This window comes from Pteropus alecto, unplaced genomic scaffold (assembly GCF_000325575.1).
Source record: "Pteropus alecto unplaced genomic scaffold, ASM32557v1 scaffold60, whole genome shotgun sequence".
Lineage (NCBI taxonomy): Eukaryota > Metazoa > Chordata > Mammalia > Chiroptera > Pteropodidae > Pteropus > Pteropus alecto.
Genome location: NW_006430726.1, coordinates 916,720 through 939,004, shown reverse-complemented (window position 1 = coordinate 939,004; position 22,285 = coordinate 916,720).

Sequence of the window (22,285 nt, the reverse complement as noted above, 5' to 3'; positions counted from 1 at the left end):
AGACTACCTGTAAGTGACTATAACAAACCAGACTCATGTTGTGCAACTGCCTAAATTGCTCCTAGCATCTGAGTTCCCCACACTATCGTGACCACCCCCTTTGGAGAGTGCAAATTCAGATGAATTGCATTTGCATGTTCCAGTCTTCTCGATTCATTGCACGGTGTGTTTGTGTGGCCATGGGCAACATGATTCGACCAAACAGACGGGTTTTAAAGCACCTACTACGAGCAGAACAATGTGCAAGGCCCTCTGCAAGAAATAGAAATAAGATCAATAGCCGCTTCCAAGGATGCTATGCCTAGAAGATAAAATAAGACGTGCTTACCAATAACTATGACATACAGAAAACAGGTTCCATGACGAGAGGACGGGGCGCTTCAGGAGGATACAGACACACAGGGGGCAACTTTTGGCTGGGCAGGAGCGTGCTTTGACGGCAGAAGCTCCTCCGCTTGACCACCCACTGAAAGAGGAGGATTTTGACAGACAAGGATGGAGGAAGGCGTTCATTCCACAAGGGAGAGTAATTACAGAGGGAGCAGAGGTGGGGGCTGCGGGACGCTTCTGCAGATACTGTGCGTGCCGTGAGTGTGCAGAAGAGAAGCCTGGAGAGGTGACGTGAGCCAGATAGTGTAGAACTCGAGGCCAGGCTGGGAATAGTTAGGATGTTGCACAGGCAGCAGAAAAACACAGCTGGTAGGGTTGTGCGTACAAAGGAGAAAGTATCTTGCTTTTTTCCTGTGGTGCATTTAACCCAACTAACTCGGTGACACCCTCGAGACAAGACAGGCCCTGTCACCATTTCCCAGGATCGTGCGTGCCCGGTCCAGGGGACCGACAGCATCCGAGACGGGGTGCGACTCAGCAGTGAGCACCCAGGAAGCAGGGAGTGGCCCTGAAGGGCTTGTGAGGCTCTTAAATTGCCTATAAAAACTCTTCCTTCCTTCCTCCAATTTCCTTACTCCTCTTGGGTGTCTTTCCAACCTGGCTCTCGAGCATCACTCAAGAGGAAGCAGGAAACGCTTAGCATAAAAAGGTTCAGTGTCGCCAATCTAATGCCAAGAGGAGTCCCCAGTCTGGGATGCAGTAGAAGGAAAAACTTTATTCAGGTAAAAATCTGCGAAACAGGGAAAGGCAGCCTCAGGAAGAAACCAAACAAGGTAGAGTCCCCACTTATATAGAGAAAGTGCCTTCCCTGGTCCCTGATGGGTCCGTTTTCATCCAAATTTTCACGGTGCCATTGGTTCAAATAGCAATGGGCTGATTGGTTGGAATCACACGTTCTGATTGGTCGTTATGGAGCTGATCTGATTGGTCAGTAAATATGCAAATAAGGCTATAGCTTGGCAGCTCCAATTGGACCGAGGCAGGTCTTGGCGCGTCGGTCAAAACACGATTCTGGGAACTCCTTTATAAGGGTGGGCTCAGGAGGCAGGAACCCAGAGCAGGAGGCTTGGCAGCCACTCTGTGGCTTTTCCATAATAAGCAGTGTGTGTAGCAGGCCTCTGTAAACAACAGCTGCTAGATTCTGGCTATGAACTTGGGCCCAGTTAACCACAAGGAGCCCTTTTTCACAGGTGTATTCCTTAGGGTCAACGCACTGTAGGGATGCTGGCATATTCGCCCTTCGGACCAGGTCAGCCTGCAGGCACATAAGCTCTAGCTAAGGTAACAACAGCCCCTGTCTGCCCACTTGATAACTGCACTGTCTCTCTTGACTCCCTAAAGCTTTTGAGCACCCTTAGAAAGGATGAAATGGCAAAACGAGTGTTGCCGTGAGAGAGAGCTTGGCTTAAACTGAAGCCATGCCCACTCAGGCTTCAACGAGAACTTGGAAGGGCTGAGAAACAGTGAAGGAAGCATCTCCAGACCTGTATCCGGGGCTAAGGAGCCTTCCAGAAGACCCCTGCCTCAGAGAAGAGAGCGAGCTGGCACCCAGGCTGTGAAAGGGACGAAGAACGAGAAATGATTGAAATATTCTTCAGACTTGGCCACTCGAAAGGTGCCGTGGCCCTGCCCCCTCATCGAGCATAAAGGACACAGATATGTGTCCCTTCTGTGATAAAGGACACAGAAAGCAGGGAGAATGGCTTCTTTCATCTCTCTGTGAGGATCGGCAGCAGAGAGGCCTCTTTTGGTGCGACGAGGTTCATCTCTTCCAAGTGCCTCAGCGGGAAAGGAGGGAAAAGCTAGATGCCTCAGGAAATCAAGGGTTCTACTTCCTGGGGTACAGGGGGACACTCCCAAGTGCTTTTTTTTTTTTTTGACCACTCGGAAGGAATACGAGAGGGACTGAATTTTCCATTTAACAAGGAAGACAGATCCAGGTGAATACTGTTTTAAAACATAAGTGTGACCCCATTTTTAACCTCCGGTTAGGGTGCCTGGGAAAATTTCTGTGTCTGATATTTGATCCTGTTTTTTTCAGCAGGCATACCTCTCTCTCCCTGCCCTTTTCAGCCACCCCTTCTCCTCTAAAAATGGCACCTCTAAAAATCCAAAAGGAAGCTTAGCTCTCACATGAACTTTAAAGAATGTGCTTAACATCTTGCGTTAGCATGAGAAGCTCCAACAGATATAAGAATACCTGAAGTAAAGGGCTCAATTAAAATCATTTGCTTTTCAGAACTCGAAGTCTTTCTTCCCCTGATTTCTAATTCTCTCAGAGACTTCTGAAGATCATCCCTCCATTTCTCTAAGCATATGGTATTATTTGGTGTCCTTCTGGCTTTTTCTGTCTCTTGTCCCTAAAACTTTCCATCAGTTTTATGTGCCTTGTGATTAATGGTGATTAAAGAGAAGAGTTTTAACAAATAGGAACAGCCTGGCCCGTTTGGATTTGTGACCCAGAATCCCGGGAAGGGCTTTCTACTGATTACCACGAGATAATGGAGATAATCACTAATCTTTGGCTTCTGTGGATCCCAGCAGATCACAAAAATCATCACGGTCATTTACCACAATAGTGAAAGAGGGTTCTCTGTGCACACAGTGGGGACACAATCGCAGGGAAATAAAATAAGTTTCATTACCAAAAAGTGCGAAAGGCCGACAAGAAGGTGCTCACCACTCTCTTAGTATTTTTTTTTTTAAGTCCATCAGTCTTTAACATTTTTCAAACTGTCCAGACACTTCTTGAAGGACTCCGCACCCAGCAAATCAGCCACCTTCCTTGAGACCCTATCCACCTGGCCTAGATCTTCCATCTGGCCCAGAGCACAATCCCGAGCTGACTGCAAGTCGACCAGCAAAAGGTTAGAATGCCGGGCAGGACCGAGAGGTGCTTAGCAACGGCACAGCAGCCCAACAGCAGAGGCTGCCAGCCCTTCTGTGACTGCTCCGGATAACCCCAGGGGCCAGCACGCAGCCTCTCAGTGCCCCTTCTGATGGGGCCACCCACAAGCCTCTTTCCACTGGAAGAAACAGGTCATGGTTTGAAATGAGACCAGAATTTTTTTTTTTAATCTTTGTTGTCTGGACAACTGCAAGCTTTATAGACATCTCCGTGTCACCCCTGAGACCTGAACACGAGGCTAGGGGATTCCCCTTTGCAGATGGAGGGTCCCAGGCAGAAGAGGAAGAGCCTAGCCTGGTTTCCTGCAGCAGGAGGAAAGGAACACTTTGAGCGCCCTCCAATGTGCCAGGAACAGGGCTATGAATTTTTTGTCATACGATTAAAATAGTTAACATCTATGGAGCACTTCCTTGTATATACATCATCTCATTTAATCCACTCAACAACCCTATTTGATAAGTACCATTACTGCCTCCACTTTATAGATGCTGAAACTGAGGTTGATAACTTTTGAGCAACGTCCTTAAGGTCACAGAGAGGGATTTCAAACTCAGGATGCCACAGCCCCAAAGCCTCGGTTCCTCACATTATGCCACTCACTTCCAGTGCTTGACCCGCCCCCGCCCCGCAACCCCCAGTCCAGTATTTCTGTTTCCAGACTCGGCCGTGAACCCTATCCAAGGCAGGAGCAGAGGTGGGTGTTTCAAAGGAATTAGCATTTTTCGCTACTCTTCTCCCTAGAAACAATCCTGTGTCTCAACAAATGTTTCAAAAACGTTATCTAAGATGAAGCCTACTGTACTTTCCTGCTGCAGAATTTCATAAGCAGAAATGACAGTGATACAATTACAAGGAATAATGGAATGAAATATTTTGAGCAAAAGTCCTGGGATCAAACCCTTGATCTACTTCTCACTAACTGGACACTAGCGACTAGGCTCATTGTCTTCCTCCTCCAGAATACAGATGATGATAAGATCTCACCTTTGTCACAGGACTATTAGACCTGGAATCGCTGGTGAGAGTGAGCAGGAAAAGGCCATAAAACTAGAAGCCCAGAGTAAGGACATTGGCAAGAGACCAGACAGTGAGAAGACACGGAAGACAGGCTTTTGCCTGGAAAGCAGCATACGATTTTCTACAAATCAGTTGCGTTGGAGTTGGGGTGTCTTCAGGGTTTTAACGTCCTGTGTTACACCACGGGGTTTATTACAGGTCATGGTAGTGGCTTCATGGGTAAACAGTGTGGCTGAACCATGGCCCTAGAGAGCCCAGGGCTAGACGGCATGGCAGAAACGCACAGGCTGAGGGGCCTGCGGGCCAGGGTCGACTCCCCATGCAATCGCCGCACATCAGCTGGGGTAGGTTTTTTAACTTCTCTGAAACTGTTTCATCATCTGAGACATAAAAAAAAAAATAATAATCTACTTCATGGTAAAGATTAAATAAGACAGCTCCAGACCCGCAATGGGTTCTCAGCAAAAGGTGTTCACTGGAGGATAAAAGTCACATGAGTGGGTGGGCAGAGATGTCAGCCAAGTGGTAAAGGGATGCTATAAAGAGAGGGTGGCAGTTGTCCATCGTGGTACAAGGAGGAGCTGACAGCAGGCTTTTGATCTCTGATGTAACTCAACGCTGGCCGCTGGCACACAGTAGGTGCAGCTGGCACACAGTAGGTGCTCATACGCATTTATGGGGTAGTTGCTTGGTTGGTTGGGTAGTACTTCAGAAGACAACGAAAGGCTTTAAGCAGAGGACGATCACGATCAGATTTAAGCTGTGAGAACGTTGCTCTGGACGAGGTGGGGGGCAGGCGTGGGAGCGGGAAGGCGCCTCTGTTCCACTCTTCCAGGGCCGAGACATGTGGATGGGAGGTCCCGACCCGGTGGAAGCATCGTGGCAGCGGGATTCTGAGCGAAGCTGGCAGGGTCAGAGATCGGGATGTTTAGAATTAATATTTCCAATGAGGTGCTTTTTCTGGTGGTGACAAGAGGCAGGGCAGTGGACTAAGAGGCCGGCGAGGGTTAGCAGGTGGAGGGACTGAGAGCCAGGTGCGGATGCGTGACCCCACGCGGGCGGTGTCCTATTTCCTCCTCAAGGCAAAGCTGCAGCGTCGGCATGACTGTCCTCTTTTAACAGATGATGGAGTAGAGACTCCGAGATTAAGTGACAGGCCAAGGGCAGGAAAGTCACAGTGCTGGGCTGCCGCCCAGCGAGGCCTGACTTTACAACGGCTGTGGCCTTCCTCCCGTCTCTCGGCTGCCCGTCGACTTAGCTGTGAGCTGCACCCCGTCAGACTTCACTCTGCCCAGATAACGTCTCACAGTTGGCCTGCCTCTGACTTTTTCCTACGGTGGCTGCACTAAGGATGCCTCATGAGCTGGAAAGGAAGCGGGGAGCAGAGCTGTGGAATTGCAGAGAGCTGAGGTCACAAAGACAGGTGAGGGCTACAGCCTTGGCTGCTTCGAGGAGCCAGTGCAAGGGGGTGCCCCCTCTCTCTGTCACCAGCTCCTGCAAAGAAAAGCTCTGGGCATCGCGAACGCGGCATTTGCCAATGCCAGCCTAATCATTCTCTGTAATGTAACGGTGGAACTGAGCCATCAAGACTGGATAAGCACTTTGCAAACGGGTGCCAATGCCAGCCTAATCATTCTCTGTAATGTAACAATGGTGGAACTGAGCCATCGAGACTGGATAAGCACTTTGCAAACGGATTCGTTTCGGTCACCGTTCCATTCCTTTTTCTACATCATTAGCTATTCTGACCATTTAGAGCAAATGGTCTGAGGAATAGGAGCACAGTCCGCGGCTCGCAGAAGCCCCTCTCGCCCTGTCTGTCTCTTGGAAAATTTGGTAAGGTGACAGTGGAAACATCTGCCCACACTCACGCCAGTCCGGCGCGCCTGATCGACCTGTGCCCAAGCGGATCTTAACGCGCTTCGAGTCTCAGAGGCCACTGGGCACCGGGATCTAAAGCTTCATGACGGAAGAGGACGCGATGACTCCCTCGGACAGCCGGCTCTGCCCGGAGAGAGCGCTGTCCAGCTCGCGCAGTGTTGCTGGGCCAGGGGGCCCCGTACTAGAGAAGCTGTGCGCGTCGTCCTGCATGTCAGCAGAACGCTGGCCGTCCCCGAGCTCCATCACTGAACTGCCGGCGTAAACTCGCCGAAAGGCGGAGAGGTTCCGGAGCAACGGCCTAGTTCGGGAAAGGGCCTCTGGGCCCTTGAAGACCGATGTCTCAAGTAACTTGGTCAGCACTGAAATGCCAGGTTTGCCGCCTCGATATCCGAATGTAAGGGATTTCTTCCGCCGGTGCCGGTGGATCGGCGCGAGGCAGACTGCCCTCCCTGTGGAAACAACTAGCGAGATACTTAAAGTATCTGTTTGAAGGCATCAGAGAGCAGCCCAGGCACCAAGGACTTTGGGAACGGAGAGCCCAGGGTGAGGAAAGGCGGGCAAGCCCTCTCTGGAGACTGCTTCTCCCCGTGCGGCATTTGCCAATTCCAGCCCAATGACCAGAGGCAGGAAAGCTGGACAAAACGCAGGCATCTTAAGGGCTTTGAAGGAGAAAAACTGGAGCCCAGAGGCCACCACGCTGGCTTGTGTGGGCTCCCAAAGGCACCTTCTGGTGACGGCTCCGCCACAGCCTTTGCTGTATAGAGTCCCCTTTATGAGGTAGGGAGTGCGCTGCGGCTTTCGAGAACCAAGGGGTGCATGCCGAGATCTTCGAGAATGCCACTAATGTGTCTGATCTGTGATCAGAAAGAAAATGTCCCCTGCTCCTCCACCATCGAGGGTGCGACTCACTGCACTGCTCTTACCAAAGGGGTTCTCCAGCTGCTAATCACCCCTCTCCACCTTTCCAACATCTTATTTCTCCTTTTAATACCCTCCAGCGGGTAAGGTTTTAAGGTTCCAAAACCAATTTTCAATCATCTCCCTTGTCACTTTGCAATACGGGAATCGTTGGCCTTGATTATCTTAGAACCTCAACCAAAACAGAGTCGAGTCCCATTTTAATATCCTTTGGGGAGAAGAATCAACGAGCAAAAGGCACCTGTTCAGTATAAATACTTAAAGGATAATAGCCTGGGAACCTCGCTGGGTGGCCATAAGCACTCCCAAGGTTCGGGGCTGAAGGAAGATGGGTATGACTTCCTCAGGATGAGCCCGTCACCTCGCCAGCAGAAACAGGATGCAAGGGGCATCGAAGCTGATGCTAAAGCTGCACGGGGACATTTTCCACCAGCTGCATGCTAACTTCCCTTAGAGGCCAAGTTCATCATCCATTTAAGGCTTGTTTTCTCACGCAGAGGAGCTTGGCAGGCCAGATGGGCTGTGGTTCCTTAGTCACGGCCTGTCGCTTCCCCAGAACTTTCGGCGTCCGTGGACAGACCACCACTCCCAGCCCCTCCGCGTGGTGAATACGGAGCTGTTCTCACATCTGCTGGGCTCCAGGTGCCTTTCCAGAGGGACCCGAATGTCAGACACCCCAGGTTTCAAATTCTGAGACCTCCAGTGACTTATGTGACTTCTACAGACCTCAGCTTCCTGCTCTATAAAATGGGAATTACAGCTCCTTGCTCCGAGATTCTGGTGTGTGTGTGTGATGCGATTTGGGGAAGCGTACGGCAGCGTGCACAAAGCAGAGTAGGGCCTCAGACAGACTTTGTTCTCTTCCCTCTGGAAGACGCTACGATCCATGATTTCCTACCCTGCCCTTCCTGCCATGGGTTTTAACACTATATCAGTGCCAGCAAGGACAAAAGATGAAAATATTGCCCTACGGCAGAAAAACACTCACTCATAGTTGTCGTCCTCTGCGTTCACAGGGACACGAAATGTAGGCACCGACAGGGCCATGTGGAGAACTGGATCGGTCCTTTTCACCTCACAAATGGAGACACTGAAGGACAGAGAAGGTACACGGTTTCGACACCGAGCCGCTTGATTGAAGACCTGACCCAGAGGTCAGGTTTCATGCCTAACCTGGGACTAGGCATCCGATGACCGTATTTACAGGACCGACCGGGCACAGCCTGACAAACTACAGTTGGAGGAAAGGGGAGGTGTGGGGACCAGATGAACGAGCTAGAGCAGGAGAGCCACAGAAGACATAAAGCCATTACGTGACAGTGGACTGCTGTGTGTCAGCGCTGGGCATTTATTTTCTGCCCACTCTGAGCTCCATGCATTATGTACGCCGTTATAGTGAATGCTGAACAACTCTGTAAGATTATGACCTTTCTTACTTCAACATGGGAAATCGGAGATTCTTAGAGATAAAGTAACTTGACCTATATCCTACAAGGAGAAAATAGCGAAACCAGGATTTGAACCCAGGTCTGTCTGGTTCTCAGCTGTAGACATCAAGAGAGTTCAATCTGGCAGCACTGTATTCAACGCTTCCAGGAATAATTGGTCCGGGCAGGTTGACAATACGGAGTGTCCCAGATGATGTCACAAGGCTGTCTCTGCTGGATGGCACGTCACAGAACGCGTTCATTCTTTCTCGCGTGCTCTTTTCCCCCTTCCTTTCTTCCATTCATTGAACAAGCGCTAATCCACATCTCAGCTGATATTCAGAAAACCCCTCCAAGATCTTTCCTCTTCTGCCCATGAGAGAACATCCCATCCTCACTCCACCCCACAAAAGTCATGGAAACATCCATGTAAAAGCTTTTGGGAAGTGGTATGGCTTGAACCGTGTCCCCTAAAAAGAGATTTGTTGAAATACTAACCCCCAGCAACTCAGAATATGACCTTATTTGAAAATAAGGTCTTTGCAGCTTTGACCAAGTTAAGACGAGGTCATTAGAGTGGGTTCTAACCGACAAGATGGTGGTCCTTATAAAAAGGGGAGATTTGGACAGTCACATACGGGGGGGGACGATGTGAAGAGTCGCAGGGAGAGCGTCACGTGAAGACGGAGGGTTACGGCGATGTATTTACAAGCTAAAGTTTGCCAGAAAACCACCAGAAGCTAAGACGAGGCAGAGAAGGGTCCCTCTGTGGGCTGCAGAAGTACCACGGCTCTCTCGACACCTTGATCTCGGGTCCCCAGCCTCCAGAACGGCGAGGCAATACCTTTGTATTATATAAGCTGCCCAGTTTGTGGCACTTTGTTAAGGCAGCCCTAGCAAAACAACACACCCCACCCTCATCCCTCAAGTGCCCCCCACCCCCAAATCAGAATCATCTATGCCTATTGCTCTGAGAACTCCCAGGTGGCCTTTGGGCAAAGAGATAGCTCAGCCCCCACATCTCACTCATTCACTCATTCTCCTAAATGTCCCAGGTACCAGCTCCATGCCAGATACTCTTCTGGTTGCTGAGGTCACAAAGAGAACGTGCCTCTGCCATCGGGGAGCTCACAACTGAGAAGTAGAAGCATGTTCAGAAATTCTTGCAGGCAGCTCCCAGCATCTCCCACAAAGAGGGTGTCTGGGTGGAGGCCTCAGAGAGAGCGAAGACGTCAACCAAGATGGCGAAGTGGTGATAATTGTTGGATCCAGGTAAGGGTGTGGGGGGGGCGGGTCATAAAACTATTCTGTCTACATTTTGTATCGATCAACATTTTCCATGATAAAGGATTTTTTTTTTTTTTAATTTGTGAAAAACATACAGAGACTTTCTACCTACAGGTAAATTTCTACCCTGTCAGTGCCGGTGAGGATCCCAGTGCCAGTCAGGAAATGGGAGTCCAGCGTGGACGGAGGAAATCTGGGCTGTCACCACCTGGAGAAAGATGGCACCAGGAGAGAATGAACGCAGAGCCCCCGGGTTCTCGTTCGAAGCTGACTCTCCCTGGCGTCTAAAAGCTGCAGTTTATCGACCAGCTTTTAGTGGCTGCGTCCAAGACTGTCAGACTCTCAGTACAAGTGAGAGCTAGGAATAAGAATGCATGAAGCTGTTTAAAATTTTGTTTTTATAAATTTACTTGTATTGCATCTTGAAATGTGTGTGTGATATCATAAACGTATTTAAAGTGAAAGAGTAGTCAGCGTTCAAGGAAGCAATAAAACATGCCATCAAATTCAAATCGCCCTCAACTGCTAATAAACGTACGGGCAACAAAAACTACTATCCACATTAGATCCAACTCTTACCGTGAAATAGAACCACCATCAGCACTGCCACACAGAAAGCGCTTTCCTCTTTCAGATATTATTGTCATGGAAAGAAAAAAAATACCAGCACATTTTGAGTCCTAATGGAGTTTTCAAGGCATCTAAGCAAAAATAATCCTGAAAAATTTCAAGTCATTTTTTTTGATGGATAACTAACCTCGCTTTCTTAGACAGGGCTGGAGACTCTGTGGAGTGGATTGGATTGGACACGTGCACTCATCTCTCTTCCTGTGAGATGACATTCCCACGGGGATACGATCCATCCCTCTTGCCCACCAGTCAATGAGCCATTCCATCAACAAATAGGCATCGAATCGGTACAATATTTCAGGCACTAACAGAGGCAAAGAATTTGAGGAAATGGGCTTATTCAGTGACATAGCAGTGAAAGCCATCGTTTGAAGAGCATTTCTGCAGTTTACGAAGTACAAAGAACAGAACTCTTACTGTCCAGGCAAGTCTCTGAATCTGTTTCCTCATTTGAAAAGGAAGGACGATATTACCATCCGACGGAAGAGTTTTTGGGTTCTGGTTTTTGTTTGGGGTTCCTTTCTCCACCCCACCCCACCCCCACCCCGCCTTTGCTTTAATTCAGAAACATCTGTTGAGTAGTCACTTTGCAGCAGAGTCTGTAAACCCATTGCTCTCCCAGACAGTTGTCGTTACGATTCAATGAACTGTGACAGCTCCCATCACCCCGCCTGGCAAAGTGTAAGCTCCTCAAACGTCCATTCCCTTCCCATTCACTTATTTCACTGGATCTTCCCCGAGACCGCTCCTGGTCCACTTTCCCAGCCCGCCTCTTTGGCACGGATACAGCCTCCCTTCCGCCACTCTGCCTCACATCTCGAAGCCCAGTCCTTTGTGAAAAGCATCCGAAATCAGCCAGCACCCTGATGGGCCGGGGTCCCAGCAGTCCCAGCCCAACCCTGTCAGTGTTACCCAGAAGGGGGGTTGCGAAACGGGGGTTCTGGAAACAGGAGGAACCAGTCACGTCTGCCAGACTGAATTACGTAGACTACAAACTCTCCACTGCTTCTGATGCTGCTGAATTCTTGAGAACCACTTGCATAAGTAATGCTTTTGTGTTTTCTCATTCCTGGCAAGCTCGCCCACAAAGAGGGCTCCCTCAGGCACGACGTGAGCGGGTTGGGGGGTGTCTGAGGGGCTGGGCAGGCTTTCTCATAGGAAAGCAGGCTTCCCCCTCCTCGGCCATTAGGAACGGCAATCCCTTTTTTCCCTGGCACATTGTCTTCGTTCTCACTTCTGACCGAGGAATCCCATTAATTTTCTGTGCATCCCAAATGACATCATCTCGGTTCTTTGAAATTCAAAGAGCTGGATTAATGAACCACAAACTTCAAGCAAACTGGCTGCCCAATACATCACGTCTGACCGCAGCTTCGCCGGCACCCCTAGTTCTGAAGAGCGGCAGAAATTTCTCAGGCTGCTTTTGAAAATGAATGCAGAAGCCTGAAACAGTGGCCTACGCTGCCGTCATCCTTTCTAGAAATGTGATGTGTCTTCCGTGTACTGGAAATTAAGTGGCTCCATTCTCCCCCTGGAATTTTATCGATATAAATTGAACCTGTTCAAATGTTATATTAAATTCCAATCTTTTCCAGAATAATCTACATTTAATTCCTCATTCTACCAATCTATTGAAAATATCCCTCTTGGCAGCCTTTCAGAAAAGCCATATGAATTGCAAACTCCTTTAGATTTTGTGAAAGTATTCAGAACAGCACTTATCCTCATATTCAGCTGGGGCCGTTTATTCTATTCCATTTCCCCAAACTCCTTTCATATAATGTCAGAACCACAAAAACCAGGAGCAGCGACTGGGCATGGCCATTCACCTTTCCTTCAGCGGCGAAGATGACATTAGCACTAGCGAATGAAAAAATATATATCAAACTAATTACCTCCTTTCCTTCCAAAGTAAAAGACAATCTCACACCATTCTTTTGGACATAATGCCATTTATTTCACATAAGGGGGTTACTGTGTGCTCAAAAAAGATGGTGTTTAAGATGTGTGAATCAAAACCCAGATTAGTTAATTAACTGATGTGTCTGAGAATGAAACGTAGAATCAATATGCTGTGAGAATTGTTGAAAGCACAGACGAAATGTCACGCCAGGTGAGACTCGCTCACGTGGGCCAGAATTTTCTCTGCCAGGGAAACAAAAGATGCTTTTTTCCAAAAGCGCAAGGGAAAAAAACTTTGGTTAGCTAGAATGGTTGAGAAGCGAATCATTGCTGAACAGCTAAGTTTTCGAGCGAGCTAAAGGTACGTTCTTTAAGCAGCAAAAAGCTTTTGTTTATCTTAACCATTTCCCTGTTAAACATTGCTTGCTCATTCAGAGCCATCACTACGAACAAAAGTTATTTACCGAAGGCCTAAGGACTTGATGAATTGTTCAGGGTTATCTGTCCCTTCATTGCCCCAAGGTGTGCTAGATATTCCTGATGGTCCCCTCTAATCTGACCTGTCTATTTCCTGTCTGGGCTCCAGAAGACCGAGTCTCAGACAGGTGACAGGATGCCGGGGTGATTTCCAAGGTGTCGTTTCTAATGATAAAGCATTTACCTTCCCCCAGACCTCTAACCCTGGGTAAGAATCAGTTAGGACACATGTTGTGTAGAATTTATCCAATCTAACAAATCCAACCGTGTTCCCTTTTTTTTTTTGGAGAAAGAGGCAAATGCAGGGGTCATTTAAAAGTCACAGTCACTTCTAGAATGTAATGGGGAAACCCAGTCGTAACTGATCCAATTTTGACTTATAAAAGAAGGAAGACAGAAAATTAGATTTTTGAGTCGAGCTTGCTGGCTCTGGCTGTCACATGCCTCACTGAAAATTCTAGAAAACCACAGAAAAAGTCCAAGCTGACAGAGAGAATGGAGGCATCAGTATCAAGGAAAAGTTACCAGGTAATTCCCCAAGATAAATCGATCCATTAATTTCACTCCTGCTGTAACGTTTCTATGTTTCCGGTTTGTAAAATTTTTCAGAGTCCCGCGTTATGAACGTTTATACCTTGGCTTCGCTGTATATAAATTTTCCAGAAACTTAAAGCTGTTGAAAGTGATTACAGACTTTTTACCTTTTGTCTCGTTCCATGAGGAAGTCAGTGCATTCCGCACGGACCGTGGGGTTTCTCGCGTGCCGAAGCCAGGGAGGCCGGGCCTCAATGCTTCTTCGCTGGGTCACAGCCCTGCCGAGGCACAATGGGACACGGAGCCATGGGACAAGGTCCCCTGGGGTTCCTTCCCAAGCTGCGTGACTTGAGGAACATTTTCCAACGATTGTTTCTTCGTCTGTGAATTACAGAGCATAAGAGTCCCCACCTCTTAAGGCTGATGTGACCATGGAACGAGACCGGGGAGGGACGCAGACTTGCGGGACGTGCTCCCTCGTGGCCTCTCTGTGAACCCGTGCTGGGTTCTGAGTTTTCTCTTGCCCTCGCTGCTGCTTCGCGGGTTTCTCCTGTTCTGGCTGATCCCTCCGCTATCATCGACTCCCGTCCGTCGTGCCCGATGGCCTGCGACTTCTCACCGTCTATTTCATAGTTTCTGTGGGTTGCCCAAACCAAATAAGCCTTGCTCGGATTGTGTGTAACAGAAAGTAAGTCCCAGAACCGGGGCCTCTGATGTGTCCTAAACGCCTTCCAGAGAAACCTGGTGACACTTAATGTCCAGCACCTGTAGCCTCCTGTCGTTGCCCGGCAACGGTGTCCTGGATGGCTGTGACCTCAGGCCAGCCTCCCATGGGTGGGGACAGACCACGTCTCCATGTCGTTTTCTGAAAACATTCCTCACTCACATCATCGGATTTGTCCAAGAATGAGGAGCCCTCCAAAAAATGCATACTGATGAAACAGAAGCTTTTTCAAAAGGTCGTAGGTTAAAGAAAGGGCACAGTTTTATCTGTAAAGTATTTTTTTAAGTAACTGATTCTAGCCAAACTTCGAGACTTAAATCTTTTTTACAGAAGTGAGGAGAAACTACCGGAGATGGAAAGCGATTTAAGAGCTGCATCAGCCAAATGCAGTGTGAAGACATTGTTTAAAGTCTCATTTGAAGAACCGAAAGAACACTGTTTTGAGACAACCATGGAACATTAAGCATAAAAGAGTATTCTATGACATTAAGGAGCGATTGTTATTTTTATTGTGATGCTGAGACTGTGGACATACATTTTTTTAAAAATCTTTATTTATTGGAGGTACAGATAGAGAGACATTATTCACAGGTGAATTTCCTTTCTGGCACTCCAGCCAACAAAGTAAGAGTGTGTGTGCGTGTGCATGCGTGTGCATGCGTGTACAGGAAATAAACAAAAATAACAGAATATGGATAAGTATCAAAGCTGGAAAAGAATGCCGAAGGGGTTATTTATTATGCCATTCTCTTTACCTTTTATAAGTTTGAAATTTTTCCAAAGGAGTCTTTAAACTTACAGGCTGATACAGTTTTAGAATGTCATGTTAGTAACACATTAAAGTACCCTGCTCCCTGGGATGAAAGGCTAACAGATCGATCTAGACCCAGCCAGCCATCAACACTCATTGTGCACCTACTGTGCACCCCGCCTGGCAGCTCCGAGAGGTCGAGCTCATTAGCAGGCATTCCTAATGCAGCCTTTGACACTCGGATGTATTTATGCTCCTCTAATCAATTTTGCAAAATCATGGTGATAATGAGAGTCTCACTTGGGGTTAGCACGATTTGAGAGACAATTCGATGTGTCATTCTGACCTTTCATCAAATCTCAAGTATTTTTAATTAATATGTAGACACGTATTAAGGTGGCACCAGTCATTATTAACCAAGTTAATGGAAATTCGCACAGTGAAACTGCTCACCTAGCGCCATGTTCTTGGGCCTCAGTGCTTTTGGTCTTTCAAATTCGTTAAGCACTGTCGAGGCTATTTTTAGAATCACCCCATCACTTCCAAACGCGGAGGCTCAGTCCTTTCATACTTTGAGTCTAGCCAAAAAAAAAGGAAAAGTAGCATGTAACTGAGAATTACAAGATAGGATCCCTGGCCCCCGACTCTGCCAGGGATGAAATGTGTGACTTGAGAGAGTCACTTTTCTGCTGAGTGTCGGTCTCCCCACATAGGGAATCACTGGACCTACCACAGCTATTATAAGGATGCCACAAAATTACACCTGCCCCCGCATTACAGGCACTGTGCAAAGATGCACGAGACATGAGAGACATGATGTCTAAGAGAGGCGGGAACTGAGTAAGTTCGAGACAGCTGTGTCCTTGGTTCACACCTTCCTACTCTTTACGGAGCCCACATCCGTCCTGATGGAAACCCGGGCCTGGGCCGCCTTCGAGTTCACTGGGATGCTGGGGTCCCTTCACGCTCGCACCTCGAAACACATGCCGAGGTGTGGATGCGGCGGCCGGAGTGATGACACGTGGATGGTCCCACCCCCCGGTTCACCCCAGAGGTGGCTAACGATGTCCCCCAGCGGTGCCGTCCGCCTCATCCACTGGTGACGGTGGCTCTACGGCACAGTCACTCAGGGAGGTGAGCCTCTCGCTCAGCGAGACATGCCCGAAGCACCCAGCGTGTCTATTGTATCTTGGTACCACTTCTCCAGCATCTTCCTTCGCCAACGCTGCAAACTCGCGAGTCAACGAAACCCCTCCTGTGGCTCAGGAAGTGCATGGGAGCCATGCGGTCAAGCGACAGGCACAGGCATCCACCCCGCGACCACTCTCCGTGGACGAGGAAACCCGACGATGCAGATGAGGAGGGGAAAGGCGACGCCTGTCCCATCCAACAGGACCATCGGCACTTTGAAAGGGGCACGTCGGAGGATGGGGGGCTCAGAGCAAACAGGACATTGTACGAAGATGGATGGACGGTGGCCGTCCCCGCAGACTCGAGCTGAAGCGGTGACCGGGAGCTGCCTCTGATCACGTGTGCTGGAAACCTCAGCCTCCGACACAAGCCCTAACAGGACCTGGGGGGCAGGTGGCCTCAGAGCCTCCAGTGCTGGGTCTAGAGTTAGTGTCAGAACCCAGAGCCCACACCTGTCAGCCACCACCAGTCTGCATCAGCTCTGGTTTGCCCACCCACAGGCCACCCCCTCAGGCTAGCACCCCAGGCCACCCCCCTCACGCTGGCGCCCCATCCAGCTTCCCCACCCCCCTTCCCAGCGCACCTGGCAAAGCCACAGTGATCTAAGCTCATTCCTTCCACTGGCACGATTCTGAATTTCCATTCTTTCTAATAAACGGGAGCAAACCTCTGCCCTCTCAGCCTGCCCCTTCCCATTCTCCTCCTGAATGAGACTCAGGACGCCTCAAAGCTGGAGGGGTCTCTAAGAGACCAACTAATCCATCCGCGTGCCTGGGTTCCGTTCTGCTCGGACCCTGAGCAGAGATCTCGCCACCCTCGCCTCAAACGCTCGAAGCCGCATTTGTGTTCTGGCGGCTCTTTAAATGTTTCTGTTCAGCTTCTCTCCCTGCATTTTGGATACACGCTGAGCAGGGTTGAAAATACCTCGGTGACAGCTGCGATCGGGCATTTGGAGAACTCCAGGTTCTCCACTGCAAGATGGGGCTGTGGACGGGCCCCGAAAATAGAGCCCATCTGATGAGCTGGAACGCGATGCCGGCGCTCACGGCACACGGCGGCCCCCCGAGCAGAACGGAACGAAACTGCAGCGGAGGCGGCCTTCTGCTCTGACGGGCCCTGGGGGCGACTCCTGCCCAGACCCCCAAACGCACGTGCTGTGGAGGAGACCCACGGTGAGAAGCCCATGCCCAGGCAGAGGGCCAGGAGGAGGCCCCGCCGATGCACGGTAAATGCGGACATAGGCAGACGCTGCGGACCACAGGTTTGGAGCGGCCCGTCCTGATCCGGCGCACACACCTGAGCACTTGCCTTGCCACCCCCTCCCTCACTTGAGGACGAGAGCAGAGCCGTGGCGGAGTGAATTACGGTGGGAGCTTGGGGACGGGCCGCCGTGCAGCCTCCTCCCCGTCCTTTGCACACACGGGGCGGGGGAGGGCCGGGTAGAGGCTGCTTCCTTCCTGCATCAGTCCCAGAACACACACTCTGCACAAGTATCACTCATCATGGCAGAGATGGCCAATGGCACTCTGCCCCCTTACGGCTGCCCCTGGGGGAAGATGTCCCCATAGCGCGCCACGGACCACTGAGGACAGCGAGTGTGAGCACCCGCCATGTCCCCCATGCAGCCGTGGTAAAGATGGACAGCAAATGAACGCTCAGACAGCACTGCAAAGTCCATTCCCTCCTGCTTCTCTGAGGGCAGTGCCTCGGTCCTGAGCCTCTGGGTGGCCATCCAAACTCCTCATGACTGGAAGGGTGCAGATACCCGCTGGCCTGGAAGAAAACACTGTGCCACACACAGTGTGAGCAGCCAGTCGAAGACGTCACCAAATCCCCAAGCCCAGAGACTGTCTGACGGGGAGGCAGGCACAGAGGGAAGGCCCGGGATGAACAACCGCACCAAGCTTTTGGTGATCTCTAGGAGAAATGCCATAATATCACCGAATCGGTGGAGTTCAAATGTGGCCGGCCAGGAAAAAGAACCCAGGATTCAGTAAAAACCAAATGTTAAGCCATGTGGTGGTTCCTTTAAGGTCACCGGGAGGTCAGTGTGGAGCGGATCAGAAATGGCTGTGTAAAGAAGAGCTTGACCTGGACCTTGACGCTCAGACTCACATTTATTTAGTGACCACCATGTGCCGAACCGTATGGTAAACTCCTTACCGGGAGTTGAAGAAGCAGAAGATGGGGAGAGGGACCCACAAAGAGCTGCTGTCCTGGCCTCACTCAAAAGCAAGAATTCCTTCCTGACATTCATTTTGTTTTTCCTTGTGCTCATCTACATTTCCAAAATTTCTCTCGGGAACACGTAGGTGTATATGACACACAGCGATCGATACTGTATTAAAGTCGTAGGTAGGGCTTTCCAGCAGAGGAATCAGCGTTCGTAACGTTTTGCTGGGGGCATCGCTTCGTATCAACGAGGAGGAGCTGAGGCATCAGAATAGCAGGCAGCTCCTTCAAGGACACGGTGAGATGAGGTGAGACGCCAGGTCTGCTGAGTTTTCCTACCAGGGAAGCATCATCGGGATGCCGGTGACGGCTTAGGAAGGGCGGGAGCGTGGCAGACAGGACGGCAGAGAGGAGTTGGGAGCAGCGGCCGGGACGGACAGTACCGCAAGGAAGGCCTGGCCTCAGCCGGGTGGCTTCGGAGCAAGGGGCAGCAAAGAGCAGAGGCCGAACCGTTCTGAAGGAACGAAGCCTAGAAAACCAGGAGGGCTCGGAGCACGAGAGAGAGCATAAAAACAGGGTTTGTGGTAGCAATGCAGCCGCCAACCTCCCCGACTGGCCTATGACCCTGGTGTCCACCGACGCTGAGCTCCAAGACCCTGACACCGAGGAGCAGAAGCACCTGCCCCCCGCCCCTCCGGGCCGGCCTCCCCGCCGCAGCTCAGAATGACACGTGGGCATCTCTCAACCCTCGCCCCTCCAGCAACACAGCTGGCATCTGTAACTGACGAATACGACACACCCCTCAAATTTTGACGAAACGCCAAAAAAAAAAAAAAAAGTGTGCGCATAAAAAGCTGCACCCTGTTTCATCAACAGAGGCTTTTCGCTGCGGGGAGGGACACAGAAGAGAGGGTCTGTGGTTCCCGGAGCCCTGTCTGTACCCCTGACGGCTTTCGCCCTCCTCCAGAATGCAAGCTGATACGCGTTCGCAGAGACACCATCCTGAATCGACTTCAAGGCACTGAAAAGTTCATAAGCATCGATCCTTCCGCCGTTGTCACGACGAACTCCCCGAGCCCCATCCTACGGTGTCAAGGCACCGTGTCTCCAAAGAGCCAGTCCCACCTGTACCCTCGGGGGTCCTCAAGTCCACAGCCCCGCCCTGACCTCCTGACCCCTAGGAGTCCAATGCTAACCTGGACACCACGGTGACCTCAGCCATTTTCCCATCTCCCACCCACTGAAAGACAGACCCTGACCCCGTCCTCCCCACCCGCCCTCCACCGTCCGGCTCCGTGGACCCACCGCCCTCATCGAAATCGCTGGCTTCCTTCGGTTAACTCGCTTGCCCTAGCTGGTTCCCAGCTGCTCCACACTTCTCACCGTGCACAGGGTCTGCATGGCGGGAAATCTCATGATGTGTCCTGTTGATTATTCAATGTCTCCCATGACATCGCCATTAATAAAAAGGGTAAGGAGGGGTATTGACATTGAAAGGAAGACGCAGGAGCAGAGAAGCCCGAGCTACTACATGATTAATGGAAGGTGAGAGGAGGTCGATGCTCGTGCCCACGAGGGAACAGACACGCAGCCTGCAGGCTCCCGCCTCCTTGTTCCTCCTGCAAGGTCACCCCACACGTCACGCCGTGCTCTTCCCGGTTATCATCTGCCCCCTGCCCATCGTCCCATCTCGGCCAGGTGGGCTCCCACGTCACTCCCCGACAGAGATGACTAGGTGAGTGATGCTCGGCTCAATTGCCTGGATCCAAACACACCTTCACGACGCCCACAAGGCTTGGCCCGGACCAGCTCGTCAGCACTCACGACCCAGTAGGCTTGGCCTCCTCTCAAAGCACCAGAGAAAGGACTGGGATCTGTGTTCCAGAAAATCATGACTCTGGGGCTTGGCATTTCATAGCCTTCAAGTAGAGATATTTTTTTTTCCCCCACATGGAAATTGGAACTATACAAATAGAAATTCAAGAAGTCCCAGTCATTTATTGATATTATTTCATTCCTGTGTGTAAGAGCAACCTGGTATAAACTTATTAAAATTTTACAAGACCCACCGATGCAATGACCCTATTATCCCAATTAAACTGACCATTGACTATACTTCTGGGAACAAGAGGAAAGGATGTGTGAATTCAGGAAGGGCCATGGGGGGAAAGGCATGTATGGCCAGCACGTCCGTTGTCTGAGCACATTTTCCCAACCATTAAACAGGGAGAAATTTCAAGGCTTAATTATTATTGTCATTTTCCCTCAACCGTTGAATTAAAACTTCAGATTTCTACCTTCCACAGTCTTTAAAGGAGGAAGCGATGGGTATTCGCCCCCTGAATCTTGTAATGTGTAGCTTGAAATCAGTCGTGCTTTCTTCTCTCTTATCGATTTTTACGTCTAAGCAGATTTTCCAGACACTCTTTAACTTGAACCTGAGTCATGGAGTCTGAGACCGAGCCAGGTGAGGAAAGAGGAAGAGAGGCTCACGCCAGATCAGAGAGCTTTCCGTTCGCTTCCTGCCCAGTCGGCAACAGCCTGTGTCCATTTTAATAGAAAATGAACATTTGGCTGCCCTAGGGAACAGACGGAAACAAAAAGAAAGACTTTTTTTTTTTTTTTTTAATGACGGAAGAGTTTTCTCTTGCAATGTGCCTCCCCCTCCCCCTCCACCCCAGCCCCGGAAAAAATCACTACCACTTAAGGTGTTCAATTAATTAGGAGACAGACGTAAGCAAATGAGGGGGAAGTTGAGTTCACGCGTGGATCTCAGAAATAAGATTATCGATGCCGTTTTACAAAGAAGCAAAGTGGGATCAGAAGGGAAGGCAGGATGTTGCTGTGAGGCAAGGACCCAGGATCCCGTAACACCCTGCCAGCCCGGCTGGTATGCTCGAGCCCACATCACTTACTCATCCTCTGCTCGCTCGGTGTTTATGAAGCACCTACTATGCAGCAGCCCTAGTAACCATGTCGTGGCTGCTCCTGAGAAAGTTGCCGGGCCTGTGAGGACGATGAATTTGAGCCCAACAGACCACAGCAAGGACCCCGGTTGGAAGGCTGCTGTCATGACCTCTGAGAGCAGTGACAAAGGCCTGGCCGCTGAGCCGATAATTACAAGAGGAGAAGAGATGGATTCGAGAAGCATTTAGCAAGTAAAATCAGCAGCACTGCTAACCGATGGGACACGTGAGGTCATGCACAGGGGACTCCTGAATGCCTCCTGGACATTTCTGTCTTGGGTGACTGGGACCCAAAAATAAGAAGTGTGATAGAGTGAGGGAAATGCACGTGCGAAGGGAAAAGGCAGGAAAGAGCCACGCACAAACGGTCTGAAAGGAGAGAGCATGGGGAGAGTGACTCCAACTGGAGAAACCTGGAGGGCTTCCTGACAGAAGCAGCGTCTGAACTGAGCCCTGAGAAATGTGCGGGATTCGAAGAGCTGAAGGGGCATTCGAGAGGCATTCTGGGTGAGGGACCCAATGTAACCAAAGCCAGAGGCGGAGTGTGTGGGGAACAGAGAGCAGCCCAGTGTGGCTAAAACAGAGCGTGGGGTGGGAATGGGCTGGCGAAGCCATAAGGGGGTAGGTGGCCCGCTTGCCACGCAGAGCCCCCAATGCTGTAAGGAAGGGTCTAGCTTGTCCCCAGGACAGAGGGAGAGAGTGAGGGCTTTTAAGCAGGACAGTGACAACATCAGGGCAGACCTTTAGAAGGTGCTTTCCCAAATTCTTCAGAGTTGCCGAGTCTCGAATCACCTTCCTGAGCCTAACCCAAAAAGAGAGGAGTCAATCCCACCATCTCTGGAGACTTCGAAAAACATAAGAATGAAATGAAATACCATCCCTTCCACATTCCTCTGGCTGGCCTGCCTCCAGGAAGGGAGGATGGAGAGAGGCAGGCACGGATGACACTTGTCCTTTCACACCCAACAGTGACCAAGCGGCTCCACAGAGATTCCCAGGAGGGTCTCGGATCGACTTACCGGACACCAAAGAGTGATGAAGGACCAGAAAAAGTGTCCAGCCCCAGAGGAAAGGAAGAGCTTTCCAGAGAAGCCGGGGTGAGAAGCCAGC